General features: G+C 34.3%; 1 protein-coding gene across 1 annotated transcript in view; it reads left to right on the top strand.

The window, feature by feature from the left end:
- PRLR (prolactin receptor) overlaps positions 1-18,288 on the top strand; it is a 148,425-nt gene that overhangs the window by 11,653 nt on the left and 118,484 nt on the right. The window contains exons 3-4 of the mRNA XM_031061156.1: positions 7,979-8,071; positions 9,630-9,717. The gene's annotated coding sequence lies outside the window, so the exon portion shown is untranslated. The remainder of the gene's footprint in view (positions 1-7,978; positions 8,072-9,629; positions 9,718-18,288) is intronic.

Below are 18,288 nucleotides of genomic sequence, written 5' to 3'. Positions count from 1 at the left end.
TGTGAGCAAATTGGAGCAAGAGGTACTGATTATTTTCTTTGGGGAAACAAAAATCACCATTTTTCTAGAAATCTTAGGTATGAAGCTGTGTGGGGGTTAGATGAAGCACAAGCTTCAGATTGTAGTTCAGACTCCATTCATAAGCAATAAAAAATAAAGTGTTTTGAGAGACAAAAAAGAATTAAAGGAAATGAGTTTTTTGTTTAGCTAGAGAACATTGATATATTTACTTACTCAGTCCTTAAAATGTAACCTAAAAATCTAAGAAGGGTTTTAATGATGAATTATTTTAATGGGAAAGAGACATATTTGCTATATCCATGTCCCAGTCACAGAGACTTAGATGCTTAAAGTGAGCTTGTTTTTCATACTTCAGTAATATACCTGCTTATACTGTTATGGTTCCTGAGCAGAACTGATATGTAGTAGCTGCTTGTTGAGAAACAATGTAATCTGCTTAAAAGCATTTCTATTTTCTTCTAATATTTTGGCTGCAGTACTGTAACAGTGAGTGTGAAGATTTGCTTTCAGTCAAGTTGTAAACTTGAGAAATTTTTTTCATATATGTGAACAGTTTTATTTCTGTTTTTATACAACTTAGAATTTTTTTATTTACAATTTTAAATTTGGTATAATATTAAATTCTGTCTTTTTAGATTATGGGGCTTTTCCCCCTTAATTTGGGAGTTTGTTCATTATTTAATCCATTTCATGCTCTTTTTTTAAAGAAAATAAACTCAAATGCTGTGACACAAAACAGTAATCCTTCAACAAAATGACAGCAGCTAAATCACTAGGAACCAGTTTGACTTGACATTATGATCAATGCTGGATCTCATTTGTGACAGGTGTGGTCCTTTTGTTGCTTGTATAGGCAGATTATGTGTTTAAATGAAGTAGAAAATTATACGTTGTGATTTATAGTTATTGCTAGTAATTACTGTTTATTCCATTGCCATGACTCAGAAATCCATTTATGATAGGAGTTAAATACTGAAGATGCTGATGCCTGAGAACATGTGTGAGGTGAAGGTTAAGCCATATTTTCTAGTTTGTTGGTTTTTTCTTAGTTTAGCATTTGACTTTTAGCATGTGTTATTTGGTAGCAGCTCATTAGTTGATGTAACTTGGGACTAATTCGCAGTGTGCTATGTACAGCTGGATACTGAGCTATCCATTTATTTTATTGTCGCTACAAAAATAGGGTGTAACCTATTTTTTAACTGAGGGACAATCTCTGAAATCATGTCTTAAACTAGCAGTTGTAGCAGACAGAGACCATATATTTGTTGTTGCCTAAACTGTGCTGCTTTGGTGATCTTACCCTGAAGCCTTTTCATTGGTCTTAAGTTTAATATGTTTATTACAATTTCATAGCACCATAGAATGGTTTGGGGTGGAAGGGACATTAAAGACCATCTAGTTTCAACCCCCTGCACCTGAATTGTTTTACCTTTGTTGGAAGTGGATATGGTGTTACCATATTTTTCTTTAATTTCATGTTAGACTGTAAGATGTTTTCATAAAAGAAGTTTAAGTATAAAAGAATAATCAGTCTAATGCTCTCCTGTCACTTTTTGCTTATTGTTTATCTCTCACTTTGATCCCATTTTGGTCATTCTGAAAGAATATTTTTACCTTATTCAGTCTTTAAAATTTTACCTGTGCTCTTCATGTTAAATTACTTTTTGTATATGCCTTAGCTTCTAAATTTCCTTTGAAAGTTTATATATGAAATGCTAAATTAAATATTGTTATGAATAGACATGGTTTTACATGGTTTTGGTATGTTTTTTCTTGGTTGCTTTTTGTTTGCTTTTCTGTAATGGAAAGTTCATTAACTCCCTGGTTTTTTTCAAGAATATGGGATTTTTTGCACACACGCAAATAAATTTTGGAAGCAGATGTGATTATAAAGGCAGATGCGTATTTGCATTATGGTGGAATTTTGTTTTAACAGTGATAGATCATATGTGTAAGTGTTTTCAATATTTCAGAATAAATTTTAGTGCATATATCTATTTTTATGTGTATATGTATCTGTCTATATAAGCATATGTAACTCATGTATATACATACATAGTATGTATGTACATAAAAGGTATGTTAAGCTGTCTCATTATAAATCTGTAGGTTAGAGTTGTGAAAAATACTCGCCATTACCAGTTTATTGTTGCAAATGATTATTTTAGGTCTCTCAAAGTATCACCAGCAAAGGTGATGGCCAAGGCAGGTTTAATATTTAAGTGATGGTGCAACAAAGTTCATCAGCAAGATTAATTCTACTTATTCAATGGTGAAAGCACAAACAGGAGAAATTGGACTAGAACCTAAAATCAATCTACCTGAAACTAAAACCAGGCAAAAATTATCTATGTGTAGGCTGGAGATGGAAAAAGGGCAAGGATAGGAAAGGATTAACGATAAAAATGAGTAAGAGAGACAGTCCTGTAAGGTCACAAAATTTGGACTAGACCACTTGGCCCAGACTTGACCAATGATTTAGGCCTAAATGTTTTAACATTTAAACTTAATAGCACATTTAATTGATATTTAAATAATCTATCAAAAGATTCTATTTAATTTACTGTAACCACAACAGTAATTCACCTCAGGCCTAGCTTCCTTAGAAACTTAAATTACTTAACAATCTAAGAGAGCAACTTTCATAGTACATTTGCTTTAGCTTATTCACACTTGCACACATGCAGACCTGAAGGTGTATGCACAAGGTAGTCACTTGTAAAAAATTTCCCTCAAGGTCAGGGAAATACTCACATTGGATGCTTTTGCATCTTCTCAACAGGCTGAGCCTCAAGGACCGGGGTTATCAGTGCAGGATCCATTGTCATTGTTCACTGGTCCTCCGAGTACAGGACTTCCTGAGAGGTGCCCTACTCCGAGAAATTTGCTGATCACAGACCACTGCAGGCTAGAAGAGTTCAGAATTATTTATGAGGTTGCAAAAGACTTCTAAGATCATCACCTTCAGCCTCTGACTGGTCACCTCCTTGTTGCTAGACCATGGCACTTAGTGCCACATCAGGTTGTTTCTTTAACACTTTCAGGGATGGTGACTCCACAAACTGCCTGGACAGTTCATTCCAATGAATTCAAGTCTAACAATCTGTTCTGAGAAGAAATTCCTTCTGAAAGGACAGGTCTTCTTGGGACCACTCTTTCTAGAGTCATAAAAGAATTGGCTTAAGTCATAATAATCTTCAATCTTGGCCACAATTCAGGTAGTAACTTCAGTTACAAAAGTGTTGTTCCGCTGGAGTTGTTATTCAGACGAGGAAAAAAGTTTCCAAAGTGGTTTGTGCTACACAGCACAAGTTCTTGGGAGCAGACAGTATTTTTAATCAGCTCAAGAGCTTAGTCCAGGTGCTGTTTGTCAAAGCTGAGGCCTAATGAGCATTTCTGAGATCACAGTGCAGCCGGGGGAATGCACAACCACACTTACTCAATGTTTTTTGCTTACTGCATAAGACATATTTTAAAAGATACATTTTGAAAAATGAAAATGGGAATGATATGCAACTTGCAATTACTCTTCTTGACCCTGAGAGAAAATCTTTATCTTAATTTAAACAGTAGTCACTGTCAAAAGAGGAAAGAACAATAATAATGGAAAGGGAAAATTAATTTTGAACTGGCATAAGAATCTGCTTATTTTCAAACATGCTGACAGTTTTTAAAAATAATACTATATTGATATTGGGAAAGAAATAATGGCTTATACTGTCTTTTAAATATTTTAAGTTATTAAACTGGTACAAGAATTACTTGGTACTGTGTAATGTAACTGATGATGAGGAGAATAACCTGCCCTAAGATGATGGACTGTCTGTTAATTATTTCTTCCTGAAGTGAGGTACATGATTTTTAAATCAAGAGAAAACTTGATGCAGGCACAGCTATAAAAAGTGATTATTTTCTAAATTAATAAGGAATCATATACCTGTAAGACTACTAAGTTAGCCTCTGAGGAACACGAAAAGCAGAAGTTGTATGTGCTAAACACTAAGGAAAATGTATTTCCTGCCCTCCGTGCACAGTCTCTCCCAATCTCTGGAATTAATATTCCTATCAGGCAAACACAGCCATGCAGTCTCAGAATTATTAGATAAATAATTGGATACAGAATTATAAGTCAGTACAAATGAATTTCCATTGACTTCCTTTACTCTTTATTTGCATGAACAAAGTAGATGCTGATTTTATATTCTAACGGTCACGTCTAAATGGCTTTGAGTAATGTTTTATTAATAGAACACTTGGTTGCCCATAAGGTGAGTTAAAGTGCAAACTGTGGTCAGGATTAAGACTGATTGTTTGCGAGCTGGTAAAAGAGCATTGGTAGCCAGGTCTGGGTGTGTACCAATAAAGTGTATGCTGCTAAGAGGAGTTTTGCTGCTGTACCTCAGACTGTCCCCCATATGTGATGAGTCAGAATTTGTTCTTGGAGTCTGAAGAAATGTTTACAATTCTGGAGTCAAAACCAAATTGGATAACATAATGATGACAAATCTCAATCCATGAAGTATTTGGTCTTGATTTTGAAGAGATGTATGAATGTATGAGTGGACTATGTCCTAGGCAGCTTCCTCTTAATACTGAGGAGGATTTTTGGAGTATGATTGCTATGAACTGGATCTACTCAGGAACAGTTATTTTGTGAACATTGAAAGCTGAAGAGGTGTTTGTAAAATCAACAGTGATTTTGGTATATATGATGCACTTTTTGTATTACACATAATGTTTACTTTCTATAACCATAGCTTTTTTTCTAAATTCATCTTTTTATTTTCATTTTATTTAAGTCTGCTTGGAGTAACAACAGAACCAAAAGGGGAACAAGAAACAATTGTACCATTTAACTAATCCTCTCCAGCAATATTAGAACTAGTTATTGATATGTTAATCACATCAATAGTGATCTGTAGATAATGCCAGTTGCTGTAGGTAGTATCAATCATCAGTAGTGATCTGTAGATAATGCCAGTTGCTCTTCAGACATCAAATGGGCTAAGGCTTTGTGGTAGTTAATATTAGAAATAATTCATGCTAGTTTAAATCCTCAGTTGCCTTTAATTATAGATTTTTTTGTGAAAAAAACAACTTCACCTTTTCCTCATCTCTGTTAACCTGCCGTTCAAAATATGCAACAGAAGTTTTCTGCACTGGGCAGAGTTATCAAAAGTTTTGTACATGCAATCATACAGTCTTTCATTATTTGTTGACCTTTGAGCAATCTTCTCCAATCTTTGAGACAGCAGGGAGAAAAACTATGCATCTCTGTCTTTCAGATAATATTATTTGCTTTCATAATTATCACAATAGATAAATAGTTTGTGGATGAATTACACAGCAGATGCATCATCATTACACTTCCAAGTGCAATGGGACAAAAATTTGGCTCTTAGCCATCATAATGACATGGCTTAACTAATGTGATCAGTCTTGAAGCAAATTGAATCAAAATTTTCTTTCCCCGGGGAATAGAATTCCAGAGGTATGTTTTAGGCAGCTGATATGATAAATGACTAAACACTTTTTTGTGCCATCCAGGGATGGCAATTATGCTTTATTTGTACCTTTCATAGAAAGAGATCTAAAGAGCAGCTTGCTCATTTTTTCCTTCTTTGGATTTTTCCATTAGTGTATCTTCTCCAAGACAGTGGGTGCTAATTCCAGTGAAATATCCTCATTAAAGGGAAGCCACCTCTTCTGGAAGTGCATTTTTGTTGAGTTGGACTTTGCTACAAACCTTTGCAAAATTCAGGTCTGCTGAAAACTCTTCTTACTGTTAAATAAAGAAGAAATAATATGAAAAGGACCTGTACTGCAAGAACATAGTATATGCATTGCATATAAAAGCTAATATACAAGGCAGGAGGTATCTGCTGCTTCATATTAAAAAAGTTAAAGTTAAGCTACTTTCCATGACAACTATAGCATTTCTGTCTCAGAAACAGCTTCCATGCAACTGAGATGATGAGTTTAAGAATGGAGTGAATGAGGAGTGTAGGATTGGAAGTCATTCAAGGGACAAGAAAAAAGGAAGACAGTGGATGATAGAGAGTCACTTGGTTTGAGGGGGGGGCAGTAGTGACACAAGTTGGAAGAATGTAGCTTGCTAGTCAGAGTGAAAGGAATAGGCAACAATAACTAAGTGTGATAACAGAAAGGAACGTAGGAGACAGATTTGTAGTGTTCTGGAGATTGAAATAGAACAGCCTAGGCAAAGAAAACTTGAAAATACTATATTTCCTTGTGATAGTTCTTGTGATTAACTTGTGCAAGTAGCATGAGTTTTTTACCTGTGCAAGTAGCATGAGTTTTTTACCTATCACTAAAATTCAATTTTTTTCCTCAGCTGAGAATCCTTTATCTCTTATTAACTCGTATGCTCCTGTGTCTTGCCTTTAAACACAGCAAGCATCTTACAGATGAGATGATTAGTGACCAGTTGTAAATATATTTATCCATCTGCTTCGGAAGGGATGACTTCTCTACTAACATTCAGAAGACTGACCTAAGAAACAAATACATTGTTGGAATATATATTAGCTCAAGTCTTTCCGGTTCTGTCACTATTTTGCAGACAGTAAGAACATCAAGATTGCAAAAAATCAGTTGATACACAAAATGCAAAAAACTGTTTGTGGGTTGGTTGTTTTGGGGTTTTTTTTAGTCATTCATTTTATATTTCATTAGGAGGTCTTAAATAATTTCAGATTATTGAAACATGATTTGAAACAATGAACATTGAAACATTGGACATTTCTGAACTGTGCAGACACTGACTACTGTTTAATTATTAATCTCAATATAACCTATTTTGTTTTCAAGTTAACAGCACTGAAACTGCTATAAGTATAAAATTCCTGGCATGGAGTTCATTGTGTTATTTGATTCTGAAAATGAAAAAAGATACAATATGTTTAATACTGTTTAAACTTTCTTTTAATATGAAAATGTAATGAATTTGTTGCTCTGTGTTGAAATATGTTCATTGTATAAACAATATTTATTTATAAACAACCCTAGAAGAGTCTCAAACTCTTGAGCAATAGAATATGCCATTTAAAATTTGTAAAAATTTAACAGCCTTCTCAATGCAATTAGAGAAATTAACTCTACAAGGTCTTAGGTAATTTGTTTTGATCAGTTGCGAATACTGAGTTTTTAGTGTGAAATGATTAATTTTATCAACCAGAGACAATCACTTGATCTTTACACACATTTTACATACTATGTAAGACTCTGTGTAGATTATATTTCTCCACATGCATCTAGAAAGGTGATGAAATTTTGAAAGTTCTAAATGGCATATACCATTGATGAAGCATTTGCGATTCTGCTAGGACTGATTTTAAAACAAAACTGATTTTATAAGGCTTACTGTACTGGGAGAAAAGTGAGGTTGAAAGATTTGTCCATGCTTCCTTGTACGATGTGCTGACCACAAAATCAACTTTATTCCTTTGTTGAAAAGGGGCAAAGCATTGCCATGCCATTCTAGCTCTGCAATCCAAAAAATATTCTCTCATAGGAGAAGTATAAACAACAAATATATAGGCAAGCAGGTAGTTAAACATTAATTACTACTGTAAAACTGTTAAGATTAGTGCAGATTTCTTGCATGTCTTAAAGTAGTTGCTGTAATGAACAGTAATTATGATAGAAAAATAGAAATTGGAACCGCAGTGATTGAAAACTTGTATGACAGATACGTAGAGATGCTGGCAATTTGGGTTGTTTCAGTTTGCTATTACTTCCAATAATTACCTCAGCACACTTGAAAAGGCATCATTAAGTATGACAAAAAGAAAAATCTATCATCATAACATTAAAGATTACATTCTCTAATGCTGAAAGCTACATCAGTTTTTAGGAAATTGAAAATTTTATGTCTGATTTACTGTCTGTGTCTAGTAGTCCCTTTTTAACATGTGCTTAACTTTCTTTTCAGGAAAAGGGGCCTGAAAGAATACATAGAGATTTTGAAACAAGAAGTGTGAAACAAATCCTTCTCCTGCTCAGGCCCCCAGCTGTGCAACATGATGTAAGTTATTTAACCATTTTGTCTCTTTTTTTTCCTTTGTAGATAATGAAAGGATATTATTTTCTGTGTGTTTAATAATGCTTTGTTTTGATTACATTCTTTAACAATCATGGTGAAAATTTAATTTTAAAATTTATTTTAATTTAATAGATACAAAAAATGTTAAAAGCCATGAAAGATATTTTGGAAAAAAATATCAATTGAAACCTTACTTAATTACTTTGTCAGTTAAAAATTTATAAAAAATTAATTAGACTTGTAATACTTTGACAAATTATTCCAGCTGACCTAACCTTGAAGTACGTGTGACTGCTTATTGTTACTTCCTTGTGAGTTTGTCCTTTTACAATATTTTGAGCATTTAGAAAGTAAATGTTCTTGTTGTCTGAATTTCAGTAATCTTGTTGTGTGGTTTAAATAATTTAATCCTTCTGGAGTTGTCAAATTCATATTTCAGTGCTTAAGTCCCAATGGTCTGGAAGGATCTAATCACTAGTGGATCCAGGAAAAGATGTCATAGGAAAGAAATCAACAAATTCTGATATATAAGTTACAGAGAATACGGGGAGATATCAGAATTCTTAGAAGAAAAGAAACATTTAATTCTCTATATGAATCAGAAAAGTCTGACAAGTTTCAGTTCAGTATCCATGTTAACACAGTACTAGCACAAAATCTATCTCACAAATACAATCTTTCAACTGATCTGTTACAGTATGATTAACATACAGGCATAGTAACTTAAGGAAGTACATAATAGAATTTTTAGGGGAATTTCTTGGCTACCTAGATGGGTGAAACCCCCTCTGCAAAAAAAAGAGGCAATAAATAAGTTGTTTAAGAAGTGAGGATTTTGCATCCTGAGTAACCTGCGTTTGAAGGAAGTGTTCATAGCTCTAATGATTTTCAGTTAACTGACAAGACAGATGTTACCTCCGTATGTGCTAGGAAAGCCATTCACTGTAATAAAGTATCAATTGTAATCAATATGTTATTTGGAACTTGGTTTTTAATGTAACTTTGGTTGTTTGAAATATATTTTAATGTGATATTTTATATGAGATTTTAACATGATATTGTACAAATATATTTTAACATTATTTTTATCTTCATTGTTACATGACTGTTGTAGGAACGTAAGGACTTGGGGAGTAGGTGTGAGCATGAACTACATGTGAGAATCTTGTTTTTAGTCAAGAACTAACCTTGAGTGTGCCTGTGTTCTTTTTGATCATTTTCTTTTCCTATTTCTTATTCCTTCTTCTGTTGCAGGAAGGCCTGTATCGTTTTAGCTTTGCTTTTATCATGCCCAGTATTCCTCCAAAAGGAATCAACTTGAAATCTTTGTAGTTTATTCATTAGTAATTCTTTTAAAAGAATTTTAGGTTTAGATTTGTCACATCAGTCATTATACTTTTTTAAGCATTTGTAGTTATTTTTTTCTGTGTTTTGCAGCTGAAAAGGTACTTATGAAAATTAAGTAATTAATTTCATTTTAAGGTAGTTGTGAAAATTAGCTTCCTTTCCTAACTATAGTCCTTCTTTTTCATTTGTACAGATGTAAAATACATGATGTCAGCACAACTGTGTTTGCAACTGTCACCTGTTTCAAAGAATTTTGTAAGAATTAACTCTGGGGGATTGCTGTAAGTACTTTGTCTAATGCTGTTAGCTTTCTTTCTAAATGTAGTTGTATTTCTTATAAAAAAATAACTTCTTATAAAAGTCTAACTCCTACGTAAAACTTCTTCATCATTAGGGCCTAAAATGCCTAATTAATGGTTTGGTTGTATATTAACATTAATTTTAAAATGTGTAAAATATTTTATGACAATGATTTCACAGACCATGGATAATGCAAGCTGCTCATAGTCTTTACAGACTGAACACTCTTTTTAAAAATAATTCAAACAGTCTGTAGTTTTCCAAAAGCCCCTTAGTTTCGTTTAATTATATTTTCAATGTGCCCATTTTGTGTGGTTCAGTCACCTGTGTAAATAGCAGCTTTCTCAGAACTGAAATGAGCAAATAATTACTAACAATTTTGTATGAGCATTATTTTATTCAAACTAGCTTTTCACAATTTTGCTTAAAAACATGAACCACGAGGAGACTAAAGAACAAATGGTATTCAACAAATGCTTTTACTTTGAGTAACTGTGGTTATGCTACTATGCCTGCGGCATCTTGCTAATCACTGTACTGTCTTAGCATTTAAGAAAATTGATATTGTCACTCTTACTGCATTCTTTCAGTGGTTCAGGTTTACTTTTTTATTTATGTATGTGTGTATTTATTTATTTATTTAGTATGTAGTCTATAGGAAAATAAGTTAAATTATACATTCTACTTTTTTTCTAAAATACAGTAGAATTCATAGTTTTTCCAACTTCCCAGGGCTAAATTGACCAATATGGGCCAGTCAGATTGAACTCTTCATCATTGTTTCTTGGGAGTTTGAAAACAGAACTAACTAAGCAAAGCCAAAAAGACTCCCCAAAGCCCACAGTAATTTTCTTCACATTTTAAGCCACTGTTCCTCAAGATAGAAGGTCAGTGTCATGGGAAATTGTCTTCATAGTTGTGCTAGCCTGATCTTTTTTGTCACGTAAACTTGTACACTTGAGGTATTTGAAAAAGAAAATTAAAAGCTGATGTACAGCTATACTCAATAGGAAAACAATTATATGAGTGGAGTGATGTATTCTTGGTGACCTGTGTTGCTTAGAAACAAACTGCTGTTTTGTCAATTGATTAAATCTTGTCTTCTAATTGTTTTTTACTGGAAAGTCCATTGCAATGCCTGACTCAGACTTGGACATTCCTCAATTAACCATGAGGTCAAGCTACCGTCTGCTTCTTTCCTTCCTTCAGTCTCACTTCATCTCAGCTAAAATCACTCAGACACCTGTCAGTGAGCATTAATTATATAAAGTTTAATTTATTAATACTGAATTTACCTGATGTGAGTTGAGTTAGAGCACACATGGTCCCACAGTGCATTTCTGTTACATTAGCCAGTGCACACACAAGAAAAGAAAAATAAAAGCATTTTGCTTTCATATTAAATTAGTTGATATATGGTCAGGTAAGTAATTTACCACTAGAAACTTAGCCTGTCAGCATTGTTTGAACAGATTTAAACCAATGAAGTAATTTTATATGGGATCTATTCTATGTGTTGTTGTACTGCATGCTTTTGGTGAAGTGCAAGAAATTATCTGGCTAGATTTACTGTCTCAGTGGGGATTTTTTTTTTCTATTAGTCACTAAAGAATATTTCTAGAATCACGGCTTCCATATTCAGCTACAGATCTGATGCATTTGTTTTCTCTTGGTTCACACTTTATCTTAATTATTGTAAAATCCATTTCTCAAACTGAAAAGCATAGCCATGGTCCATATGTATTTATATAAAATATTGCTGCAGTGTGTAGTTTCTCACCATCTCATTTCTATATCCACCTTTAAACTTGTTCCCAAACTTCTCACTTTAGACCCCAAGTGTTCCCTCCCTTTCTATGCTAGCAATTATTGCCCTTTTCTTAAATTTTGTAGTGGTATTTTTTGCTTTCTCTCATGTTGTGTTTCGCACTTGATAGGAATTTATATAAACATTCAGTAATTCCCTTACATTCCATGGCTTCTAACTGTGACTTTTGCTCCATGTACTCACTAATTCAAGAACTGAGTTTCAGAAGTGTTCAACCTACTTAGGGAATGTCCTTGAAGTAAGTAATAGTAAGAAGTTTAACAGAAGTAAGAGTGTCTGGAAGATCTTCACAGCTTTTATTTTTTTCCTCACAATGACCATAGAAAATAGCAATAAATAATATATTTTCAGGTGGGATATACCTTAAACCTGGATATCATATGTGTTTCGGGATACTGTGGTAACTGCTGTTGTGTTGTCAGGGAAACAGCCTTGTGCTCAGTAGGCAAAACCAATGAGGATTAAGCAAAGCTATAATATAGCTAAGTCCCTGTGACCTTAGCAGGATCAAGATCTGTCAGTTCTTCGCTTTGCAAGTGTCCCTCAAGAGTGAGGGCGATATGCACAAGTAAAAGCATACCTGCAGTATGCCTGGTATAAATATCAGACTTGGAGTATTCTAAGAAGTGAATGCATTTCTCAGTTAGATGGATTAAAAGACTCCGTTTGTGTAAGTAAAATCTTTATCAACTAAATGATAGAAAAGTTTTTGTGTGAGCTATGAATGTGGAAGAGATAATTTAATTATGATGAACTCTGGAGTCTCTTTTCTCTTTGTTGAAAATTCACACAAAAATATACCAATATAAAACTACATTAAAGTCACAGGGATAAGAAACAAAGTTTATGGCACTCTGAGGTGCGAAGTAGTTGCCAACAGTTTTCAGCACAGTGTTCTTATTTATTAATAAATACTGATGCATGTATTACTAAAGTAAGCCTCCAATATAGACATATTATTTCTTTCCATTTTTTTGTATTAAAAAAAGTTAAACTTTTTCTGCTTAGGCATTAAATTATTTTTGCTTTTTCTAACACAAAATAGAATATTACGCATTAGTTGAATTTTCATAAAAAAATAAGAATGAAGGAGGAACTACTTATGACGTGATTTGGCAGTATCTGGAGTTTATTGTTCTTTTCATTCTTGTATTGTTGTGTAACATCAAATGTGATTTAATGTCTTTCTTAATTAGCCCTAAGTTTTAATTCTTAATCTGCATGTATCAATCATATTTTTAAGTATCTCTTGTGTTACATGTCCATTATAAAAAAAAATTTAAAAAATTAAAATCAGTGTTAGTTTATCTGCATACAATGACAGATGAACCTTTTTCAATACTTGTCCCATGTCTTGTGCTGAGAACGGAGCGTCTGACGCAAAGTGTGAAATGAGATGTCTGATTATGAAAATGGCTTGATTTCTAACATTACCTTGTGATATGTTTTCTTTCTTAGTGCTTTGTTTTTACCTTTAGGTTAATCTAAACCTCTGGCCAAAGCCAGCGGATTTTGTTAATTTTGATTATTCTTTCTTGTCATCCCAGTCCTTTTTATCAGTGCTCCTGCATTTCATTATTTTTTATATCTGATTGTTTAAAATAACTGGGTGGTTTTCTCAAAATTATTGTCTTTACCATTTCATCAAAGTTACAGAAAATTTCTGAGTATAAGATACTTCTTATCAAAGCGAGTTCAGGCTTTTTGCAGCATGTTTAAAGCCATTATAGAAATCTTGAAATTGACCTGATTTCATTGCTTCATTTCTGAGAGTAGCCATTTTACTAATAACACATTTCTATCAGAACATCAGGGGAATAAATGAAGCAAGAGGACAGTGAAGACCTGGCTGCTTCTGTGAGTTCAATATGATGTCAGCCTTCTTAACTATGTAAAATGTGCAATAGAAAAGTTAGAGATGAGAGCATATTCAATACTTTAAATATTTAATGCTTAGATATTTAAGAACAGAACAACATCAAAGTTTTTAGAATGCATGCAGAAGTTGACTTAAAAGACTGCAGCATAAGTTCTGGGAGAAAAATGCACTGTGATGAAAAACAACATTAATTTGCAAAGTTGAAGGATTAGGAAATGTACATTTCTCATTTCTATTTCTTCTTCTATTATTAATTTTTTTACTTTTAGTTTTCATGCCAGGTACAGAGCTGAATACTTTTCTTAATATGTTATCTACATCTCAAACTTTTTCCCCTTCTTATATTTTTCCTAATTTTTACAAGTAAATCTGTCCTTATTTTCTCTTGGTTCACCCTCTATTAGAGCTTACTAATATGAATGACCTTGACTAAGATAAGTAATCAGTAATGACTAATTCAGAAAACAGTAAGTAGCATCCAACTTTTTTTTTTCTTTTCTCTAAACCAACTAGTTTAACAATGTTCCAATAAATTACTGCAGGCTATCTATTACCCTGCTATTTTCTTGGATAATCTGCAGTCCTGAACAACTGTGATAGCAGCAGCAGCCTCCCCAGTTGTTTTGTTTGTGGACAAAGAGGCAGATCAGCCTTTCCTGGCTCATGGAGTGCATTAGGTGAATCCAGGACGTGTCATCCTCCCTGTGCATGTGCTGTGCAACTGATCCATGAGTGCATAACAAGTCTAAGATATTTCTGAAGCTGTTGATTTACAGCAGGCCATCTGTGCATGGCCCACAGCCACATGTCCAGGTGTTCCAACTTGTTTGGTAGATACCTGCTCTTCCATGTGAAGTGCTGGCAAATACAGCTTTCTCATTCTGTTTTAAATTACTGGTGTACCTTTGGTCCATCTATTCTAAATACAATGTACCATGGACATCTAATTTGTTTGATCAAATCCAGACATAGATTCAGAAGTAATCATTGGAAAAATATTAATGTGAAGTCAGTTTAATTCTATAGTATGAATATGGGGGAAATCAGAACTAACAATACTCTAATCATGTCTGATTTTTCTTCCTCTTTCGTCTTATATAGCTATTGACAGTGCTGTAAAATATAAGAACAGTTTATGAAATCAAAATGTTGACATTTGTCACATATTGGCAACAAAACCCCGGGAAAAAAATGAGGTTATGGAAGACCTCAGGTGTTTAGGTTTCTGTTGTCAAAAGACCGAACAGAGAACTGTAGTTTTAACTGAATAAATAGAAGCATAATGTCCAACCTCTAATTTAGTCCAGTGACCTTCTCAAATTGAATTCTTGTGAATTATATCCCCATAGATTATGGAGCATTAATTCCACTGCTATTACGAGATTATGTGTTTATCGTAATAGTTTGAATTGATTATTTCTGCACTACATTGTAATATTTTGAATTTGGAGCACTGTACATTATACAGATATTTAAATCTGTATGTTGGATGCTTTCTTTTTCTATGCCTTTTTTTTTTTTTTTTGTAATTTACCTTTAGACTTCTGATCTACATGTTTAAAAGTTAAATTCATCATAAGAGTAACTTGCCATAAATCACTTTCTGAATGGGTTTGGATGAGTGAAACACTCAGCCTTGGAACACATTTATTCAGGTTATGAAATACAGATGCCACAGTGGGTATATTAATTAACTGGTGTGTGGTTTCCTTAAAAAAGGACATATAGCAATGTCCTGTTGCCCATCAGTTTTAAGTTAAAGACTGTCAACTGCAGCAGCTACCTGTGAACAACTGAATGTATTTGTAGTAGATATCTTTGTGTCACTGCAGCAATAAGCAGCAAGTTAGGTAATCCTAACAGAAATCAAAGACACTAACAACTAACCAAGAGTATCTCATTCTTTTGCAAATTGCTTCCCCTATTTTTTCCTATGGAAAATGATGCAGAATGTTTATATCAACATACTTGAATTCCTCTGCATACTTGACTGTATTTTTTATCATTTGCTGCATTAGTATTTATTTTACTTGTGTTTTGTATACAAAAAATAAACATATAGAAAAATAGCCATAGGCTTTAACATCTGTGGATATTCTTTAAAATCAGCTCACTGTGGGTGTGGTTTTTATGTAAGTATGTGTGATTTACATATTGATTTTCAATTTACAACCCAGTTTAAACTTAGATGTAGAATCAACCCAAAACTTCAATTGTAAGACTGTTATCACTATCTTTGAGTTCATGCCCTCCTTCAAGTCAAACTGTTTCACAGCATGTCTTGGTTTGAAAAGACAGGTCTCTTCTAAGGAAGGCAGGAGCCTCGCTTCAAGTGGAAAATGTAAACCCCTTCCCTCTGAATTATTAAGGTGCTCTCAGGCAAAGATATGGGAGTAGGAGTAACAGTTCCTTATTAGGAGAAATAAAAATATAGTAATAGAAAACAACACTGACAGAGTCAGAATATGGCCCGATACCCTGTGGGTCAGGGTGTTGGTAGCAGTCCCATTAAATGCTGGCTGCAGCCCTCCTGGAGTGGTAGATGTGGTTCTATTGGAGCAGTGATCCTGTAGAAGGTCCAGTGGTGGTGTAGGTGGGCCTGGTCTTCCTCTGGGAATCCACTGGAAAAGAAAGCTGCTCCTCTGGGAATCCAGGAGAAAAAGGCTGCCTGTGGTGTTCCAAAGCTCAGATTATATCCAGGTGGGAATGTTTGGCTCCTCCCCCTGGGCAGAGCATCTCCCCAGTGGGATGATGTAGTTTTATCAGTCATGCAGTGAGACTCAATGGCCCAGGAGCAGAAGAAATCTCCTGGAGGGAGGATTGCTTGTGGAAGAGATAAAGAAAATTGCCCCACCTGGTTTTAACAGGTGACCCAATTAACAGAAGACAGCAGCCCAACGACCTCTATCAGATGGCAATAGAATACACATCCCTGGGCACATCTTGCATTTCCTACCTAAGACACAGCAGCAGTGGTTAATCATGTTACCTTGAATCTTACTGTGATCCAAAAGCAGCAGGCAGGCTAGACAATGCTTAAGGGTGCTCCCTTATGGCTCACTTCATCTTTCAGGAGACAACACATTACTTCAAGCAGGGAGCAGTAGCAAAATGCCTCCTCCCATGCCTGTCCACATCCTAGCTCAGGGAGCAAGGAAACTGCTGCAGATGTTCAGAACTGTGAAGTTGTAGCTCTGCACTGAAGGAAAGTGAAGTGTGCTGCTCACAGCTATTCTCTGTCTATAAATAGGGAAGGTGTTTCATTTCAGAATCAAAGTAGTTTGGTCTAATTACTTGTTAAAGCTGATAATACTTGCCAGCAATGCATGGCATGCTACCTTATAATTTAATCTTCAGACAGTTTAAAAAGGAGATGTTTGGGGAAGCCTCAATGCCTGTTGGGCTTTTTGATCTCTTGAGAAGTGTTGCGCACTTTCGCAGATTATTACTGAAACAATATATAGCATGCAAGTTTTCCACTACTACTATTATTTGAAGCACTGGTTTCAGTTTAATATTTCAGAAATTATAGAATCGAGTCCAGAAAACTATTAATAGAAAAAATGAGAAAAATTCAACTGATTTGCTAACATTCTTTGCTGTTCCCATTTCAAGCCTGCAATTTAGTAAAACTGAGTAAATACTGGTGATGCTTCCTCTGAGAGATATTATGTTCTTCAGAAGTAATATTATTCAGACTTCTTCAGCCAGGGAAAAACACACAGAGGATAATTTGGATTACCAGTTCTGTTTTTTAAGGGTATTAACAGGCCCACATCCAAGAAGGTGATTATTTCAGTGCTTGTTGCTTAGGATTTATATTGAGGCACATGGTTGCTAACATAAAAATGTTTGATTTCCTTAGGAAAAGGTATTTAAGTCCTTTAAGGCACAAAACCACAGAAATAGCTGCACTGGATCAAAGCTGTTCATTTTTCCTATATTCAACCTGTGGTTGGGGTTCATAACCCATTCTACAGAGAAAAAGGCAAGAATATTGCATTTACAGAATAGTCATCTTAATAAAGAAAATTTCATGTTGAGTTCTTGCTGCTTGTGAGGCTTGGTTTACATGCAGAGACTGCTCGGTTGAGGGCAATGGAGAAAACAAAGGAAAGGTGAACGTTACTCTTGAGTAAAGAGGAACGGGAAGGAAAAAAATATAGAGAGGCTTATAGATTGACAGTGACACAAGTAGCTGACGGTATCTTCTGAATAGTCAGTATTTGATGGATATTTCCTGAGCAAGTACAAAAAAGAAAGTGGGTAAAATTCAGGATAGAATTTTAGGGAGAGGGTATGACCGCATCTGTTGAGAACGTAGTGAGAACCTTGGATATATTGTAAGGGAAAGCAGGAGACTTTTGGGATATCAAGTGTTGTTAATTGCATGTCCTGATACACAGCTTAGTTCACAGTCATAAGTGTTCTGATATGAGGTATCTGAAAACTCCATGTTCAGCCTGATAATAAACAAGACAAGCACTGCAATGCTGACTTCTTGCATTTCTTTTTGCACTTTGGTATTTACAGTTTCTGAGTCATAGCAGCCCAGTATAATTTCACTGCATCGTTTGTTGTTTTGTAAGCCCGCATTGTTGTCTCCTTTCTAAGTTATGGAGTCCAAGACTTTTTTTCTCTTTTGTATGTTTTTTTTTTCTACACCTTTCCTTGTATTTTTAACATTGTATTAAAATTTCTGTGTGGATTCCTTCTGTTATTTTTGTGTTCTTCTTGGGTTTTGGTTTTTTGTTTTGTTTTTTATTTGGTTTTTGGGGTTTTTTTGGGGTTTTGTTTTTTATTTGGTAGAGTGTCTTTTAAACTGAAATCACTAATACTAATATA

The sequence above is a fragment of the Geospiza fortis genome, unplaced genomic scaffold (assembly GCF_000277835.1).
Source record: "Geospiza fortis unplaced genomic scaffold, GeoFor_1.0 scaffold163, whole genome shotgun sequence".
Lineage (NCBI taxonomy): Eukaryota > Metazoa > Chordata > Aves > Passeriformes > Thraupidae > Geospiza > Geospiza fortis.
This window is presented reverse-complemented; position numbering and strand designations above follow the sequence as displayed.